The sequence below is a fragment of the Parasteatoda tepidariorum genome, chromosome 6 (genome assembly GCF_982258835.1).
Source record: "Parasteatoda tepidariorum strain Cologne lab strain chromosome 6, Ptep-v5.0, whole genome shotgun sequence".
Classification (NCBI taxonomy): Eukaryota; Metazoa; Arthropoda; class Arachnida; order Araneae; family Theridiidae; genus Parasteatoda; species Parasteatoda tepidariorum.
In genome coordinates, this window is record NC_141760.1 from 94,762,359 (window position 1) to 94,777,306 (window position 14,948).

Below are 14,948 nucleotides of genomic sequence, written 5' to 3' on the forward strand. Positions count from 1 at the left end.
AAAACAATTGCAACAATAAGGAATGAGGACATAGCCATCTTCTTGCCTTTCTTATAGCTTGAACCTGAAATGTAAGAAAGAAGCATTTTATTTTCGCTTTTTCAAAATTGAAAAAAAATTAGTTTAAGTAACACTTATTATTAGCTTATTTTTTGAGATATACGTGTATACATTTAACTGTCTTACCTTACTTATAGTAAAAAATGGAGTAAAATAACTTTTTGCTCACAAATTAATATTTAATTAACAAAGAAATAGAAAATTTATCACATTTCTGACTTAGTCGATCAGTTTAAAGGAGAGATTAAAATAAACCAATCTTGTTGGTTTAGAAAAAAAGGAATGCTATCACATTTCGTTTTGATTCGATCTTAAAATTTATCCACAAATAAAGTGCAAATCTTCAAAAGTTTTAATCCATCTCCAGCAGTTTATATTTTTATTACGAGGAATTAGAAATATTTTTCGATATTTGATTAATTCTTTCTTAGGCAATTAGTATAGAATTAAGCCTAAATACCTTATATTCGTATGCAATTAATTGAATTTTTTCGTTTCTTAATGTTAGGAAGAAAATGAAAATTCTGATGTAAATATTATGATTTTTTTCATTTCTATTGATAATAAACTTAAACTAAACTATTGAAAGAAGAATTATTATAAGAACTACTTAAACCGTTTATAGCAACCCAATTTTAGCTAAAATATTAACCATACTATAAATACACGTTACAACAGTAGCGTCAGAGTAAAATAGCTTAAATAACATCATACAAATTAAAAAAGTATTTACTTGATTATTGATTAATAATTTAAATTTTTATGTTATGAACTGTTTAAATTATAAATTATGATTTCTTATAATAACCGAGCATGAAATATTAAACACATCCATTTAGGTGGATGCGCTTAACAATTTTCTTTAAATTTAAATAATTCTTTCAAATAGTATTGCAACTCTAAAGAAATTAATATAAAAAGAAACTTACTTAAACAGAGAGATTTGATGATAAATTTAAAGATATTTTTCTTTATTTTTTCTATCTGACTAAATCTGATTTGAACCAACTTGTAATGAGCTGTTTTGAATTGTTATCTTCTTATTGTTCTAAATTAATGACACAAAACAACAATCGTTTATTAAACAAATCAATACATTTTAATTTTTGAGATTGCCATGTGTGGTTAAATGCACAACACTGTATTCCCACCCATTGTTAATCTGTGTTGACTTTTTTATGAGCCTTTTCCGTAATATATTTAAAACTTGTGATCTTCTGTCTATCATCTACACTGTAAAAATTGTGGTGTAGTACCTGATTTGTTGTTGAAAAACTCTAAAAAATTGTGTGAATGATAGTTTTATTTAAAGTTGATACTGAATTAAGGTATCTTTTCAAACTATAAAGCATCAAGTTAAATCCAAAAACTAATGATTGATAAATCTTACACCAATCTGCAGCTATTTGGCGAAGAAGGTTGTGCTTTTTGGAGATCAATTTGGCGAATAATTATTGTTTATTTGAACTCTGTAACTAACTCTTTGCGTTACACCAATCTGCAGCTTGTAGGCGAAGAAGGTTGTGTTTTTTGAAGATAAATTTGACGAATAATTATTGTGTATTTAAATTCCGTAACTACCTTTTTGCGTTAAATAATGGTATGGCATGTTTCAAAATTATAAAAAATGATTTCAGACTTTTACTCGAAATTTTATGCGAATCATTCTTCGATTTCAAGATATTGACAATATGGCGGCCTAAATGATGGTTTGCTCACATAAAGTGCACTGATAAAAAATGAGTTCTTGTCAGATTTAGTTGACATATTAGACACAGCCTATCTAATACCAAGTAAGTCTCAATTCTCTTTACTGATATTCATAAAAACATATTGATTATTTTCAATTATTGACCAAAATATTTAAATTTTCTTTCCTTATTGATTTGACAAACTACTCATACAAATTGTTATAACATACATACATGTTTTCGTTTGTATAATAATGATATTTATAATCTGATAAGATTTAGATAAATCTGTCAATGGTGTAAAACAGTTTTATATTATTTAACTTCGATTCACTTCTGTTTCGTTCGAATTCTATCCGTTCTGTGTGTATATTTGATTAACAAACAAATCACATCTTAAGAAATATTGTATTTTCGAATTTAAGAAATATTGGCTTCAAAATTTAAGATTCTTATTTTATATTGAAACGCAAAAGTGACTTTGCTAATTCTTCATATTGTAATTTAATTATAAATTTTAGTGTTACTGAATGACAAACATTTTATTTTATATTATTTTATAACCGTCGTTGAACAGCCAAGCCAATTTTATGTGTTTACGGCTACCAATGTTCAACTCCGTAGACTTTTAATTTTGAACCCAATCCAGAAGACAAGGGAACTCTTGAACCGAGTATTGGGAGAAATTTGCCCTCATGGAGGACTTTTTGATGGAGCTAATCCGCATTTGAGTTGCATGGAGTGGAAAACCACGAAAACCTCCCACAGTTAACCTGACGGCAAGGGGACTCTAACCCATGATCCGCCTACCACTGTGGATATTTCACGTCAGCACTGTGGTCGGTGCAAGCCGGATGAGGAATTCGTATCGACTGGGATTCGAACCCGGTTATTATTTCGGAATGATTCCGGAACATTATTTCGGTTTAACGTAGCTGCCACCATTTTTGGCGTTCAGATACAGTGTACGGGTTCTTAATTGATTAAAATCTTTCAATTATCAGCAAAATAATATATATCATATTTGGAATCCCAACATCCGTATTAAGCAAGATGAAGCATTTGTATAAATTTGTTTCCGATTGTAATTATATTCTATACTAAATCATATGTCGTTTCTCCCTTAATACATTTCAAGGAATTTTTGAAGTTTAAATATTAAAAACGCTGTTGCTGACTTATGCACTGTTCTCCCAATAAATACCTAATAATGCATTTTTAAAGAATATAAAGAATTTGTTGTGTACGGGTTCTTAATTGATTAAAATCTTTCAATTATCAGCAAAATAATATATATCATATTTGGAATCCCAACATCCGTATTAAGCAAGATGAAGCATTTGTATAAATTTGTTTCCGATTGTAATTATATTCTATACTAAATCATATGTCGTTTCTCCCTTAATACATTTCAAAGAATTTTTGAAGTTTAAATATTAAAAACGCTGTTGCTGACTTATGCACAGTTCTCCCAATAAATACCTAATAATGCATTTTTAAAGAATAAAAATAGTTCCAACATTTAATAACTAATTAATAATTGAATGAAGAAGAGTAGAAATTTCACCCCACAATGCTTTTTGGTCCTCTATGCACAGGAAAAGGTACTTTGAGTGGTTTCTTAATTGCTTAAGCTTTCACGGGGAGGATTTTCTGGAGGATTTGAGGGAATCCAATTCTCTTCTCTCGGTGATTGGTTGACGGAACTGGAGATGAATTGAAAATCATTTTCCCAAAGGTATTCTGGAGATGCGATGAAAATGATTTGTTTAGTCCTGAAAACTATTTACAATTTGTTTTCAAATTCATTATTTGTTTCCTAATATAAATTGAAATTTTATCAAAATTTTAACCTTCTATAATATCATATTATAAATGTGATGTATGTTACGGATAAGGAAGGAGGGAAAAATTAATCAAAGTTTACTCGGTAAAAATAGTGATTTTAAAATGTCCAAAGCTTCCATTTTTGACCAGTAAAAACCATTTCCAACAAATTCTTTTCTGATAAAACCAGAAGATAACATATCTTCATTAAGCACTAAGTTAAATGAATAACTCTTAATCGGTATATTGCTTATATATTTATTACGATGTTAGGATTCACAACTCTGACGTTTTTTTCAACATTCAGGTCCATTGCCTAAATTAATGTTGTTGTTTTTTTTCTTTTAATTTTGAGAATTGTAGAAAAAAAAGAGAAAAAGAATAATTTGAAAGAATATAAAGAAACAATAAAAAATATTATAAATCCGAAAAAAATTAAGTAAAAATAAGAAAAAATAATAATGAAAAGATATAGTTTTTTTATCAATTCACACGATTTTATTCACGAAGATTAGTGCTTTCTAATTTGCTTTATTATAATCCAAAGTAAAATTTATCAATACAATGATGTGAAGAACATCAGAAAAATTCAAATCAATTCGTTAACATAATTTAAGGAAGTAAAGACAGCAGAAAAATTCAAGAAAAAAATTCCAAATGTAACGTATCCAAATGAGAAAAAAAGTATTAAAAGGAGAAGAGAGAAAAATGCAATGTACTTACGCTTAATTTGTAAAATTGTCTTAAAAATATTTCTATAAAGTTGCCAGATTATAAAATATGAAATTAACGCAAAATATGTTGAGGGATAAATTTTCAAGGAGTATTCATACTAAAATTAAGGACCTATCTGATTGGTCCTTGGATTTGCCTGAAAATTCGGTTTGCTTAAGGTAATAATATATCAAAATTGACAATTCAAAAATTTTGTTTAAAAAAATGTAGCATTTAATGCTAAAATTAAAAATTTTAACATTTTAATTCAACGTCTTTTCATTAATTATTTACTTGAATTTTAGAGGAGGTTGCTAGTTATTTATAAAATTTAAAACCATTTACAATAAGTATGTTATTATGCTTATAATGTTATTAATATTATTATATTTATAATGCTAATTTTAACTCTCGATTTTCACAAACTCGTACAAATTTATACTCGTGTTACAATTTTATACTCGTGTTTATACTCGTGTAATGTTACTCGTACATTTGCGTATAGTAACAATTATAATAATCTAGAATATGAATAAGTTTTTTTTAAAATTATTTTTAACATTCAACTAACTCATTGATTTAATTTGTTAGAAAACAGTTGCTTTTAATCAATTTTGAAAGGTATGAATTTCACGGCGTTATTTTATAAAGTTCCCCAAATAGCACATTCAAAATTTTCAGTATTATTTATTATTAGAATATATTTTACCATTACACCAATTTTTTAAACATTTCTTATCTCAAGGTAAACTTTTTACTTCATGGAGATTTCAAAAAGGCATTTGCAACCAAAATATTTCAAATCACAAAATTATTTTATACATCAGACGTTACAATCAATCTGATGTAAGAACCCTCTCCTTACCTTGCACTAAAAATGATGGATTGATTTATCGTCATGAGATTAGGCTTGCATCAATTGTGCCTTACCAAAAAAATGATGGATTGATGTTTACTATATATCATTATTAAAACATTTTTGAAAATATAAATATATTACTTCCTTCTTTCCTTTTATGATTACAGTTCCTCTAAAGACAATTTTTTGATGCATAATGTAATAATGCTATCTTCATAAAACTATTGTTCAATATGAAATTCAAATGACTAAAAAAAATCGTGGCTATAATATCCAAAACTAAAACATCCCAATAGTTCCTTTGGTTGAAGTTCCAGAAAAAGCATGTAATAACTGTTATATATAGAAGGTCTTGGCTGATATATTGTCACTGTTATTACCAATCTGACTATCAAGCATAAATCTCGAGTCAGCTAATATATATTACATTTTCGCCTTCGTGATATTTCTCATATCAAACGCATCCACGGAGGATGGGTTTAAGCGAAGAAAGTAAAGAGTTGGCAAACAAGAAAGAATTTCTTATTACGTGAGAAATGTGTATGCATTATATAATAATATATTTCTCGAAAAGGTTCTTTTTTATCTCTCATCCTCGAGAAATATCATTTCGAACGTCGAATACGAGTGATGAAATTTATTTCTTATCACTAACTTGTATATGAGATAGCTGCAGAGATATTTATAATACATAAGGAAAGTATAAGAATATCGTGCTGACTTCGTTTTCAAACATAAGTAAGGAATATTTAGCTTATAAATTCTTAAATGCATATTTTAATGACATTTAGTAATAATTTTTTTTTAAATGTTTTTATTTTTCTATTTATATGTAAGACAAATTACGAAATATTTTGTTTTATCTTAAAGAAATGGTTTTTGTTCTAAAGGAACTGTCTGCAATCGAATGTAGTGCCCTGAAATTTACAATATATATGGAAGTATGGTATCAATTATAAATAATTAACAATGTCTTTTTAATTGTAAATTTTAAATCAGTTACATTAAAGAGCATTTTGACATAGAATACAACTTAATTAGAACATAATGAGTGTATTAAAGTCTTCTGTTAATTTCTATTAATGTCTTCGCATTTGATGTTGAAAAACCCAAAAATTTGAGGGAAGGACTACTTTATTTCAAGTTAACACCAAAACGATCTTCATTTACAATTTAAAAGGTGCATGAAAGTTCTAAACACGTGAAATGCTAAAGGTTTAATCCAAGATCACGTGCCCTTACAAAATTCGTTAATTTTTTTCGCAACCGAATGGCATTATTGGCGCATTCTGGATATCGTCTGCAATTGTTTTTAATTTATAACGAGTTGCGACGAGTGCTTGTGGTTGTCTTCTGGTTGTTGTTGCTTTTCATCGACAGAAGCTGAAGTTCGCTGTCAAAATATGGATGGATGTTTTCATTTGTGTAATGATGATATCTATTTTTAAATTTTAAAGTCTCTATAAACTATATTATATAATTTTGAAAGTTATTATTTCTATCAGTTTTTACTCTCTTAAGCCTAGTTCGAATTCGCCTGTGCTACGTGTGACTGTGCTATGCGAATGTTTGGAATACAAACTAATTTTACTCTCAGAATTAGAGTATGCATGCAATTTAACTTACTAATTATTACTTTATATTGTCTCCTAAAGGTAATTTTACTGACTCTTAAATGCATCTTACTTTGCTGTAATTATAAGATTTTATGTTACTGAATAGCAAACATGGCGGCTACTTCACGCCAAGTTGTGTTAAAGAACATTCTAAATGCTTTACTGCACCAGGATTTAGCCTTGGTTCTAGGTGTACTGGAGCACCAAGTGGAACATAACTTAGGTGTAAAGCAGCAATTTTTGGTACAAAGGCGTAATGAAATTCCACCGACAAGTACAGAGGGGTGTGGAAGCACACTCCAAGAAGATGAAGCGGTATCACAAAACATATGGTCACAAACTTCGTTGAGAGGGTGAAAACTCGTGCTAGTTTCAACATTCCACTGGGAAAAAAATTAAGAAAATGCTATAAGCTTGATTAAATGATTTACTTGATTATCTTATGATAAGTACTTTCTGACTTTATTGCACGGCAGTCTACAACAACGTAAAAATGACTTTATCGCGTACTCGAAGATGTATTCAATGTCCACTGAAGCGAGGATAATCCATGCTATGAGAAATGAAATTAGCCTTTTGTCACTTCTAGATTCAGAGCCTACATGCGTTTTTTGAGATTTTCGTGGTTTTTGACCAAATGTTTTCAACCTCTTGATGCTTTTTATCTGAACTTGTTAGTCGGATTTGTAACATCCTATACATTTATTTTAATATGCAATGAAGAAAAAGCCTTATCATCAATGTTAAGTCACAGAATAAAGTTAATTTTTATTTTGCTTCTTGAAACTGATGATGTTTTTCAATGACTTAAGACCTGAAATCTTCTCAGTGGCATCCTGAAACTTTCCATTATCAGCGCAATTGATTCAAAGTTGAACCATAATGTCAGAATCTTGAAAACTCACAATGGGGTAAGCTTATTAAGGCGCTACACTGAACTACGTTTCCGTTCGAATCGAACTATAGTTTTGCGTGTTCGAGTTTTAAAAGTGCATTTTTGTTTCAGATTCGAATCATACAGAGGCGCTGCAGCAAACTTAAACGTTATTATGGTTCTAGATGATTAAAAAATTAAAAAAGTACCAGTAGTTTTAAATGTATAGGGGTTAATGAAAGGTGAATAAGCGTGATAGTGTGTCAGAAATATTGTGGTAATAAGCAGAGCCATGAATTAAGGTAAAATGTGCAAACCAAAGATTGCACTTTCTTACCACCTCGAATAAGAAAATTTAAAACTCCAAGGTAAATGTTCTCAGATGCGAACAACGTGCACAAGTACAATTATGTGTACGCGAATGCTTATCGTCAAATGTTTGCTGTTTATGGACAACGCTTGTCTAATGGTTGTGAGCAAATGGTGTTAAGAGTTTTCGTAAAGAGCATCGTACATCATCATCGGATTTTGCAAGACTCTAGATATGCATCAAACTCTTATGAAACCATTTCCGTGGATTGCGTTTGAAAATATCAGAGGAAGAAGAAAGGTGCTGGTATTCACATTATTATTTTCATACTGAGCAACTAGGAGAAGGTTACATGGCATCCAGATTTTCATACGAATCAATAGCTATTCAAGACACACTGGAAAAATACATTCATCGCAATGATATATTGACAAGGCAAAAAGATTTGAAATTTAGAAACTATTCTTAAGATAATTCAATAAGGAAGCTTAAGGCACAATCAAGAGGATCACCGACGCCTAGATATAGATCAGTAAGAAATAGAACACAGACTTTTTCAACGGATGCCTGTACAGTGCGCTAAATAACAAAAATGGATCACCCTGAATAACTTTTGATCTAATGATCGAATCTTCCCATTCTCTGACTCAATTTTAAAGGTAGCCGCTATCTGGGAAATATTGTCTGGAGAGTTAGGTCAGGAGAGAGGTCCAAAGTTTAGATCTCATAATGTTAACTTTACTTTTTGCACATTTCACCATAAATCGCAAACTTTTTAAGTGAACTGAAAAGTTTGTGCAGACAATTAAAAATTTGTTTAACCAAAGATAATTCTATGCAAAAAATAATTTTTAGTAAATATTTATTATTTCATTTAATATTAGTCAAGAAGATTTTGAATTGAATTTTGCAACATATAACATTTTACATTTCACAACAATTTTTAAAAAAAGCAATTTTAAAGCTTAAAATAACAAAGCTTAATCGAAATCGGTTGAATAGTTACTGAGAAATAGAGTTTTTAAATTTACGACTCCTTTACAACCCTGAATGCTACTATCGCTGCTGTATTTATGATGTTCTCATATGTACTCATCATTTGCGCTAGTCACATGGTTTATTTTAAATCTGAATAGTAATTATTCATTTTGTTTTACTTTTTTGCACAGAGCATGTCCTCTTTCCGATCTAGTGCCACTGATTCCTAAATTCAATTCCTTTTTGTTTTAAAGGAAAATATTTTCTTTAGTGTTCGAGCAAATATTTAAAAAAAAAAAATCATCACTATTTTAATATCGAGTCCTCAATATGTGCTCTTTATTCCACTACTGACATTGTTTCAAATGTACTTCTCCTAAGTAGAATTTCAATATCTTTTAGCCGTATCTGGCACATATTCAAAAGTAATTAATCTAAATGCATCAACTAAATATCTCTCGGAATCTTGACTAGTTGAATGATGATTCGAGTTTTCCCAATCTAATGCAAACCACTAATTCCAAGTTTACTCTCCCAAATCCGTCGGCGGATTCGCGAACGCCGAACAAGTAATTAATCTGAAAATCACGTTCGTTTCATTTAAACTAGGTTTACGTCATTGAATCAGATATTTCTAATCAAGCAACCTCTATCTGTGATTATGTTGAACAGGGGAATCAAGCTACTCATTTGTCTAAAAGCAGTCAGACCAAATGATCGATAATTATTCGCACTTAGATAAAGAATAGTGTACTTACGTAGGTGTGTATAAACTGTTATATGTGTCTGGAAACAGTTAAATGTCGCAAAAAATCCATAATAGATTTTTTTGAATTTTATTTCATAACCGTTGTTGAACAGACGACCCAACTTTGGGTTTACGACTACTAATGTTCAACTCCGTAGCCTTGGTAATTTTGAACTAATACAGAAGACTAGGAGAATCTTGGATCAGTACCCCCAGAGGTTTGATTTGTTATGAGAGGACTTTGTGACTGAACAGATTTAACGTGCTTCAATCACCATTTACTACACGGGGAGTCGTTGGCCGACGGGGATTGAACCCACAACCTCTTGGACATGGGCCTAGTGCCCTACCAAACAGGCTATCCCGATTTAGGCACAACAGATTTAAAAAAAATGCTTGTGTGAAATATTCAAAGGATGCATTCAGCACCCCAATGGCATAAGGGAGAGAGCCTTCACTTCCCAATAAGGTGTCCCAGTTTCGAACTCCAGCGATGGTTAATCGATTCGAATTCTACTACCAGCTCGCACCAACCACTGTGCTGGCGTAAAATATCCTCAGTGGGAGATGGATCATGGGTTAGAATCTTTTTCCGTCTGGTTCACCATAGGAAGTTTCCATGATTTGCCATGTAACGCAAATGCGGGTTAATTCGGCCAATTATCCCTCACGAATGATAGTTAACCCCAAAGCTGGATACTGGGTTGCTTTAAAAATTATAAGGCCCACTGGGAAAATATTGGATGATCCCATCCATATATATTATCTGTATTCAAAGATAAAACGTAATCTAAAATAAAAGCGATATACCAGCAAACAGATTTGTGGAAACAAATTGATAACAAAAATGTCCTACTTGAAAAAGAAAAAGTGTTGACCACCAGGTCTAGGCGACATTTGACAACAAAAATGAGTAATTTAAAAAAAATAAGAGCGAGTGAAAATTTATTTTCATGCTTGTTCTTATAATTTTTTAGCAGCCCTATATTTTCAAATAATTTTAAAATTTTTTATCCTTATTCTGTATAACAATTAAATTTAAAATATATATTTAAAATTAACTAGAGTTCATATAATTTATAAGTCGTAGTGTAGTACTATTAATTCGTTTTTCTTTCTTCTTTTAGTCTGTTAGGTCTGCTTTTTAAAAGTTATGTATAAAATATCACGGTTATTTTTATTGAGTTTTGCATTATCTTTTCACAATTCATTCGCTTTAATCTCACCATGTTAAAAATAACACCCTACCCAAAAAGCTCTCATTTTTCAGAACAGTACAAATGAAGTTTAATGACATAATGCAATCAAATCCCAAACAGTTTTTAAAAAATAATCGGTGCGAAAAAAATTTTTAAGTAAATATTGAGTTATTTACGTATTTTAATCAATTTAAACGTCTCCAAAATTTATGTAAGACCATATATTAATTCTTTATGGAAACAAGTGTGGGACCTTCAAGTTTAAACAACAGCTCTGTAAATCAGAAATTAACCCTTTGCCTGTATTGCGTCTACGGTGTGCTGACGTTAAGTTAATGGTTAGCCTATTAATGGTTAACCTAAGTTACCTATTAGGCACATTCGATTGCCTCATCTTCGCTTGCTGTTTGGAGAACACCCTCTTCAATGCAGTACTCTATATAATGGTCATTGAACAGCTGACCCAATTTTGAGTTTACGACGACCGAAATCAATATCGAAGCCTTGTAATTTTGAACCTACTCTAGAAGACAAGGAAACTCTTGGATTAAGTGCTGGGAGAAATTTTCCTTTGTGGAGGACCTTTTGATGGAACTTACCGCCGTTTGCGTTACATGGTGAAGAAAACCATGAAAACTTTCCATGATTAACCTGACGGCAAGGGGATTCTAACTCATTATCCATCGACCACTGAGGATAGTTTACGTCAGAACTGAGGTCGGCGTGAGCCGGGAGCGGAATTCGGATCAACCACCCATAACTGAGATTCGAACAAAAATCATTTCATTGGAAGGAGAACGCTCATGACTCTCAAACTCACTTCATACCCTTCAAAAATATAAGAAATGGAAATATCGGCTTAATCTGATTTCATTTACATTTTAATGCTCCTTTTTCGTCGTGTACCTGTTTATTAATTTTATGTATTTTAGAATTTAAAAAAAAAAAATTTTTTTTGTTGTCTTTTTTAGCACCGTTTGCTTGGCGCAGCGTGTCTTCTTTCGGATCTTCTGCCATTAAACCCTACATTTAATTCAATTAAAAATCTTCAATTCTCCAACAATAATAATAGATTAAAACAGTTTTGAAAAGTAATAATTTACTTACGTGTGACGACTTATCAAAATTCTGCGTAATTTCACGTGCAAAATAAAAAAAAAAACGAAAAATGAACATAAATCATTTAAAATATTATCTGTATTTGATGACAGATGATTGCAATTCTTCTTTTCCTTTTAAATCGTCATTGCTCAATATTTCAATTTTCTTCTAAAGATAACACAAAAAATATTTGAATAAATAATATTTTTAAAAAAATATTCAAGCATTTTCATTCATTCTGTCAAATATTTTTCTATCTCAAGATTTTGTTTAGTTTAATTTTGTTTTGTTTACTTAAAACCAAATTGATTTCGATAGCTACAAGGACTTATGACAATCAATCAATATTTTTGAAGATTGAAGACATTTTTTTTATAGTTTTGCGATAGATGATAAATGAATTTTGTGATAAGTTGAGCGGAAGAGATTTTTAGTTTACGATATTTCTTTTTTACTTTTTCATTGCAAAATGGTGCATAATAATGTATTTGATCCTCTGCATGGTCTTGTTTTTAAACCTGCAATCAACTTTGAGTGATTTATTATCTGGTGTTGCTGCCTCATATTTGTGTCAGTTTTCCAATTGTTCACACTTTTGCATTTCTTTAAGTTAGTTTATTGTGTTTTTATTCGTAAATCTTTCAAGTAATTTTCAGTATTTTCGTAAGTCAGTTTACTTAAACAAATTTAATTTCAGCTCTACAACGTTCAACTATTTATTTATTTATTTTTAAATTTTTTTTTTTAATTTCTTACTGTAAATACAGTGATGTGCGTCGATATTTTCAATCATTACTTTCCTTAACACTAGAAAGACTGAAACTTAGAGTATACCTATATTGCCCAAAATCAGTCAAAATGACTGCATTGTGAAAGAATAACTAATGCGCAAAGAAATTTGTTTAATTAATTTTTAATATTTTTTTATATTATTTACAGTTATATAACAAGTTATTAGTAAATATTAACAATGGAACATTTACTTCACTTGGAAAGAAAATATTAATTTATGCATTATTATTCGTGCATTTTTTTCAAATGAAAAAGCAGTCAAAATGACTTCCTTTAGGCAATCTAGTGTTAATTTTAACATCGGTCTGTAACTTTTAAAATAAAGTCACATATCCTATGTGACATCTTTCAAAAATATTGAAAGTGCAGTTATTAAAAAAATGTGGACAAGCTAACTTTTTATATAATGATTGGAATTTCACGTACTAGAATTTAATGGCTCGACAGAGTGACTTTAAATATGCTAATTAACTAGTGCAGATGATATTTTAAGTTACAAAATGAAACACAAAAACATATTTCGCTATATAACATGTTTTCGGTGGATTAAGATTTTACACCCTCATTACATGAGGGTTGCCACATTCTGATAAATATATAACACTTATAAAAATGGAATAAAAATATATTGTTTTGAGTAGGGGAGAGTGGGGTCAATTGTAACATTTTTTACTTAACTATTTTTAACTAACAAAAAATCCAACATATTATTAGTATTAATTGACAGACGAGTAAAGTAGACTATCTTCTACTAGAAAAAAAAAACCTTATTTTAAATGTTATTATGTCAGTTATTAACAATTTTTGACAGTCGTGCACTTGTTACAATTGTCCCCACTTACGGGGTCAATTGTAACAGTTCATAAATTCAACTAAAACATAGTTAATTGTACATGTTATCATAGTTGTAATGTATATTTTTTATTGATCAAAATAGTAGTGATATTTTAGGAGTAAACATAATAATGAGCAGAGACGTTTTAACTTTAAGGGGTTAAAAATTTTAATTTATGCTGTGAAAGGTGACAAATAAAATAATGCACATGCAACATAATATAAATGATATAGAAAACTATTGGGGGTTCTTAAAGAATTAAGTAATGGTTTGTAAACGTAAGATTATTTATTTTCAGCTGTTACATTCGTCCCTTTACTTATTGTTACAATCGTCCCCAAGACGCCATTTCAGCTTCATTTGTTTAAAACAATGCTAGTTAATTAACAAAACTAATCTTTTTTTTGTGAAATGTTAATTAAGGTGTCCACTTACATATTCGGTTAATAATTTTTATTTGTTTAAACAAAATTACTTTGTTACAATATAATATTCTAATACCAAAAAAAGTACTTAGGTAGCATGAAAATATCTTTTGTGATGTAACTCTTTCAAAAGTACATAAAAATGGTTGCCAGCAGGGGTGTACATGTAGATTTATTAAATACACCTTGTGCGCCACCTAGGAACCACATCTAGAACCCGACACTCGAAATTTTTGTTACAATTGTACCCTGTTACAATTGACCCCACTCTCCCCTACTAAATTCGAAAGTTCCTGCTGATTCAATATTTTGCGAGAATTTTTGAAATATTAATTTTATATCTTTATCAGTAAAATGGCGTTTTAAAGTTCAGCTAAGCTTCTCTACATAGTTAGAATGTTAATTAACGACAAGTTAATCAAGTACAGAGTTCATCAAATTAATTGAAATACATTTCTCTCTCTTCTAATTCTTTTACTTAACTTAGATTTATTATTTGTTTATGCATCTTATTGCAGCCGTTATATATTTTTGCTTTCTGTACCTGGCAACTTCGATGCATAATTAGTTTGTTTTTGCTCCACATGGCTGTATGCCTTTATTTTGTGTTAAGTCTCTGTGTAGATATATAGTGAACAAATTGAAATGTTTGAGAAAGAATCCTTGTGAAAGAATTTAGAATGGTTCACTTCAGAGAATTAATACTTGACGTGCTTGGCTTACTCGAAATAGAGTTGAAAGAACAGTTGCTAGCATAAACAAGTGCCACGTTTCAACAACCAATCAGGATCGAGATACCCACACTAAGTCACTTGCAGACATCCCATTTTTTTTTTTTTAACTTAGAATTAAATTTTTACAAATTTATGTCTCTGAGTCTATTGCGAAACAGACAAAAAACAGACTAATTTCGTAACCA

At 30.0% G+C, this 14,948-nt stretch overlaps 1 protein-coding gene across 1 annotated transcript in view; it reads left to right on the forward strand.

The window, feature by feature from the left end:
• The first annotated feature begins 1,545 nt into the window (after positions 1-1,545).
• The window catches only part of LOC107457355 (inactive tyrosine-protein kinase RYK), a 185,137-nt gene continuing 171,734 nt past the window's right edge, over positions 1,546-14,948 (forward strand). The window contains exon 1 of the mRNA XM_087166200.1: positions 1,546-1,853. The gene's annotated coding sequence lies outside the window, so the exon portion shown is untranslated. The remainder of the gene's footprint in view (positions 1,854-14,948) is intronic.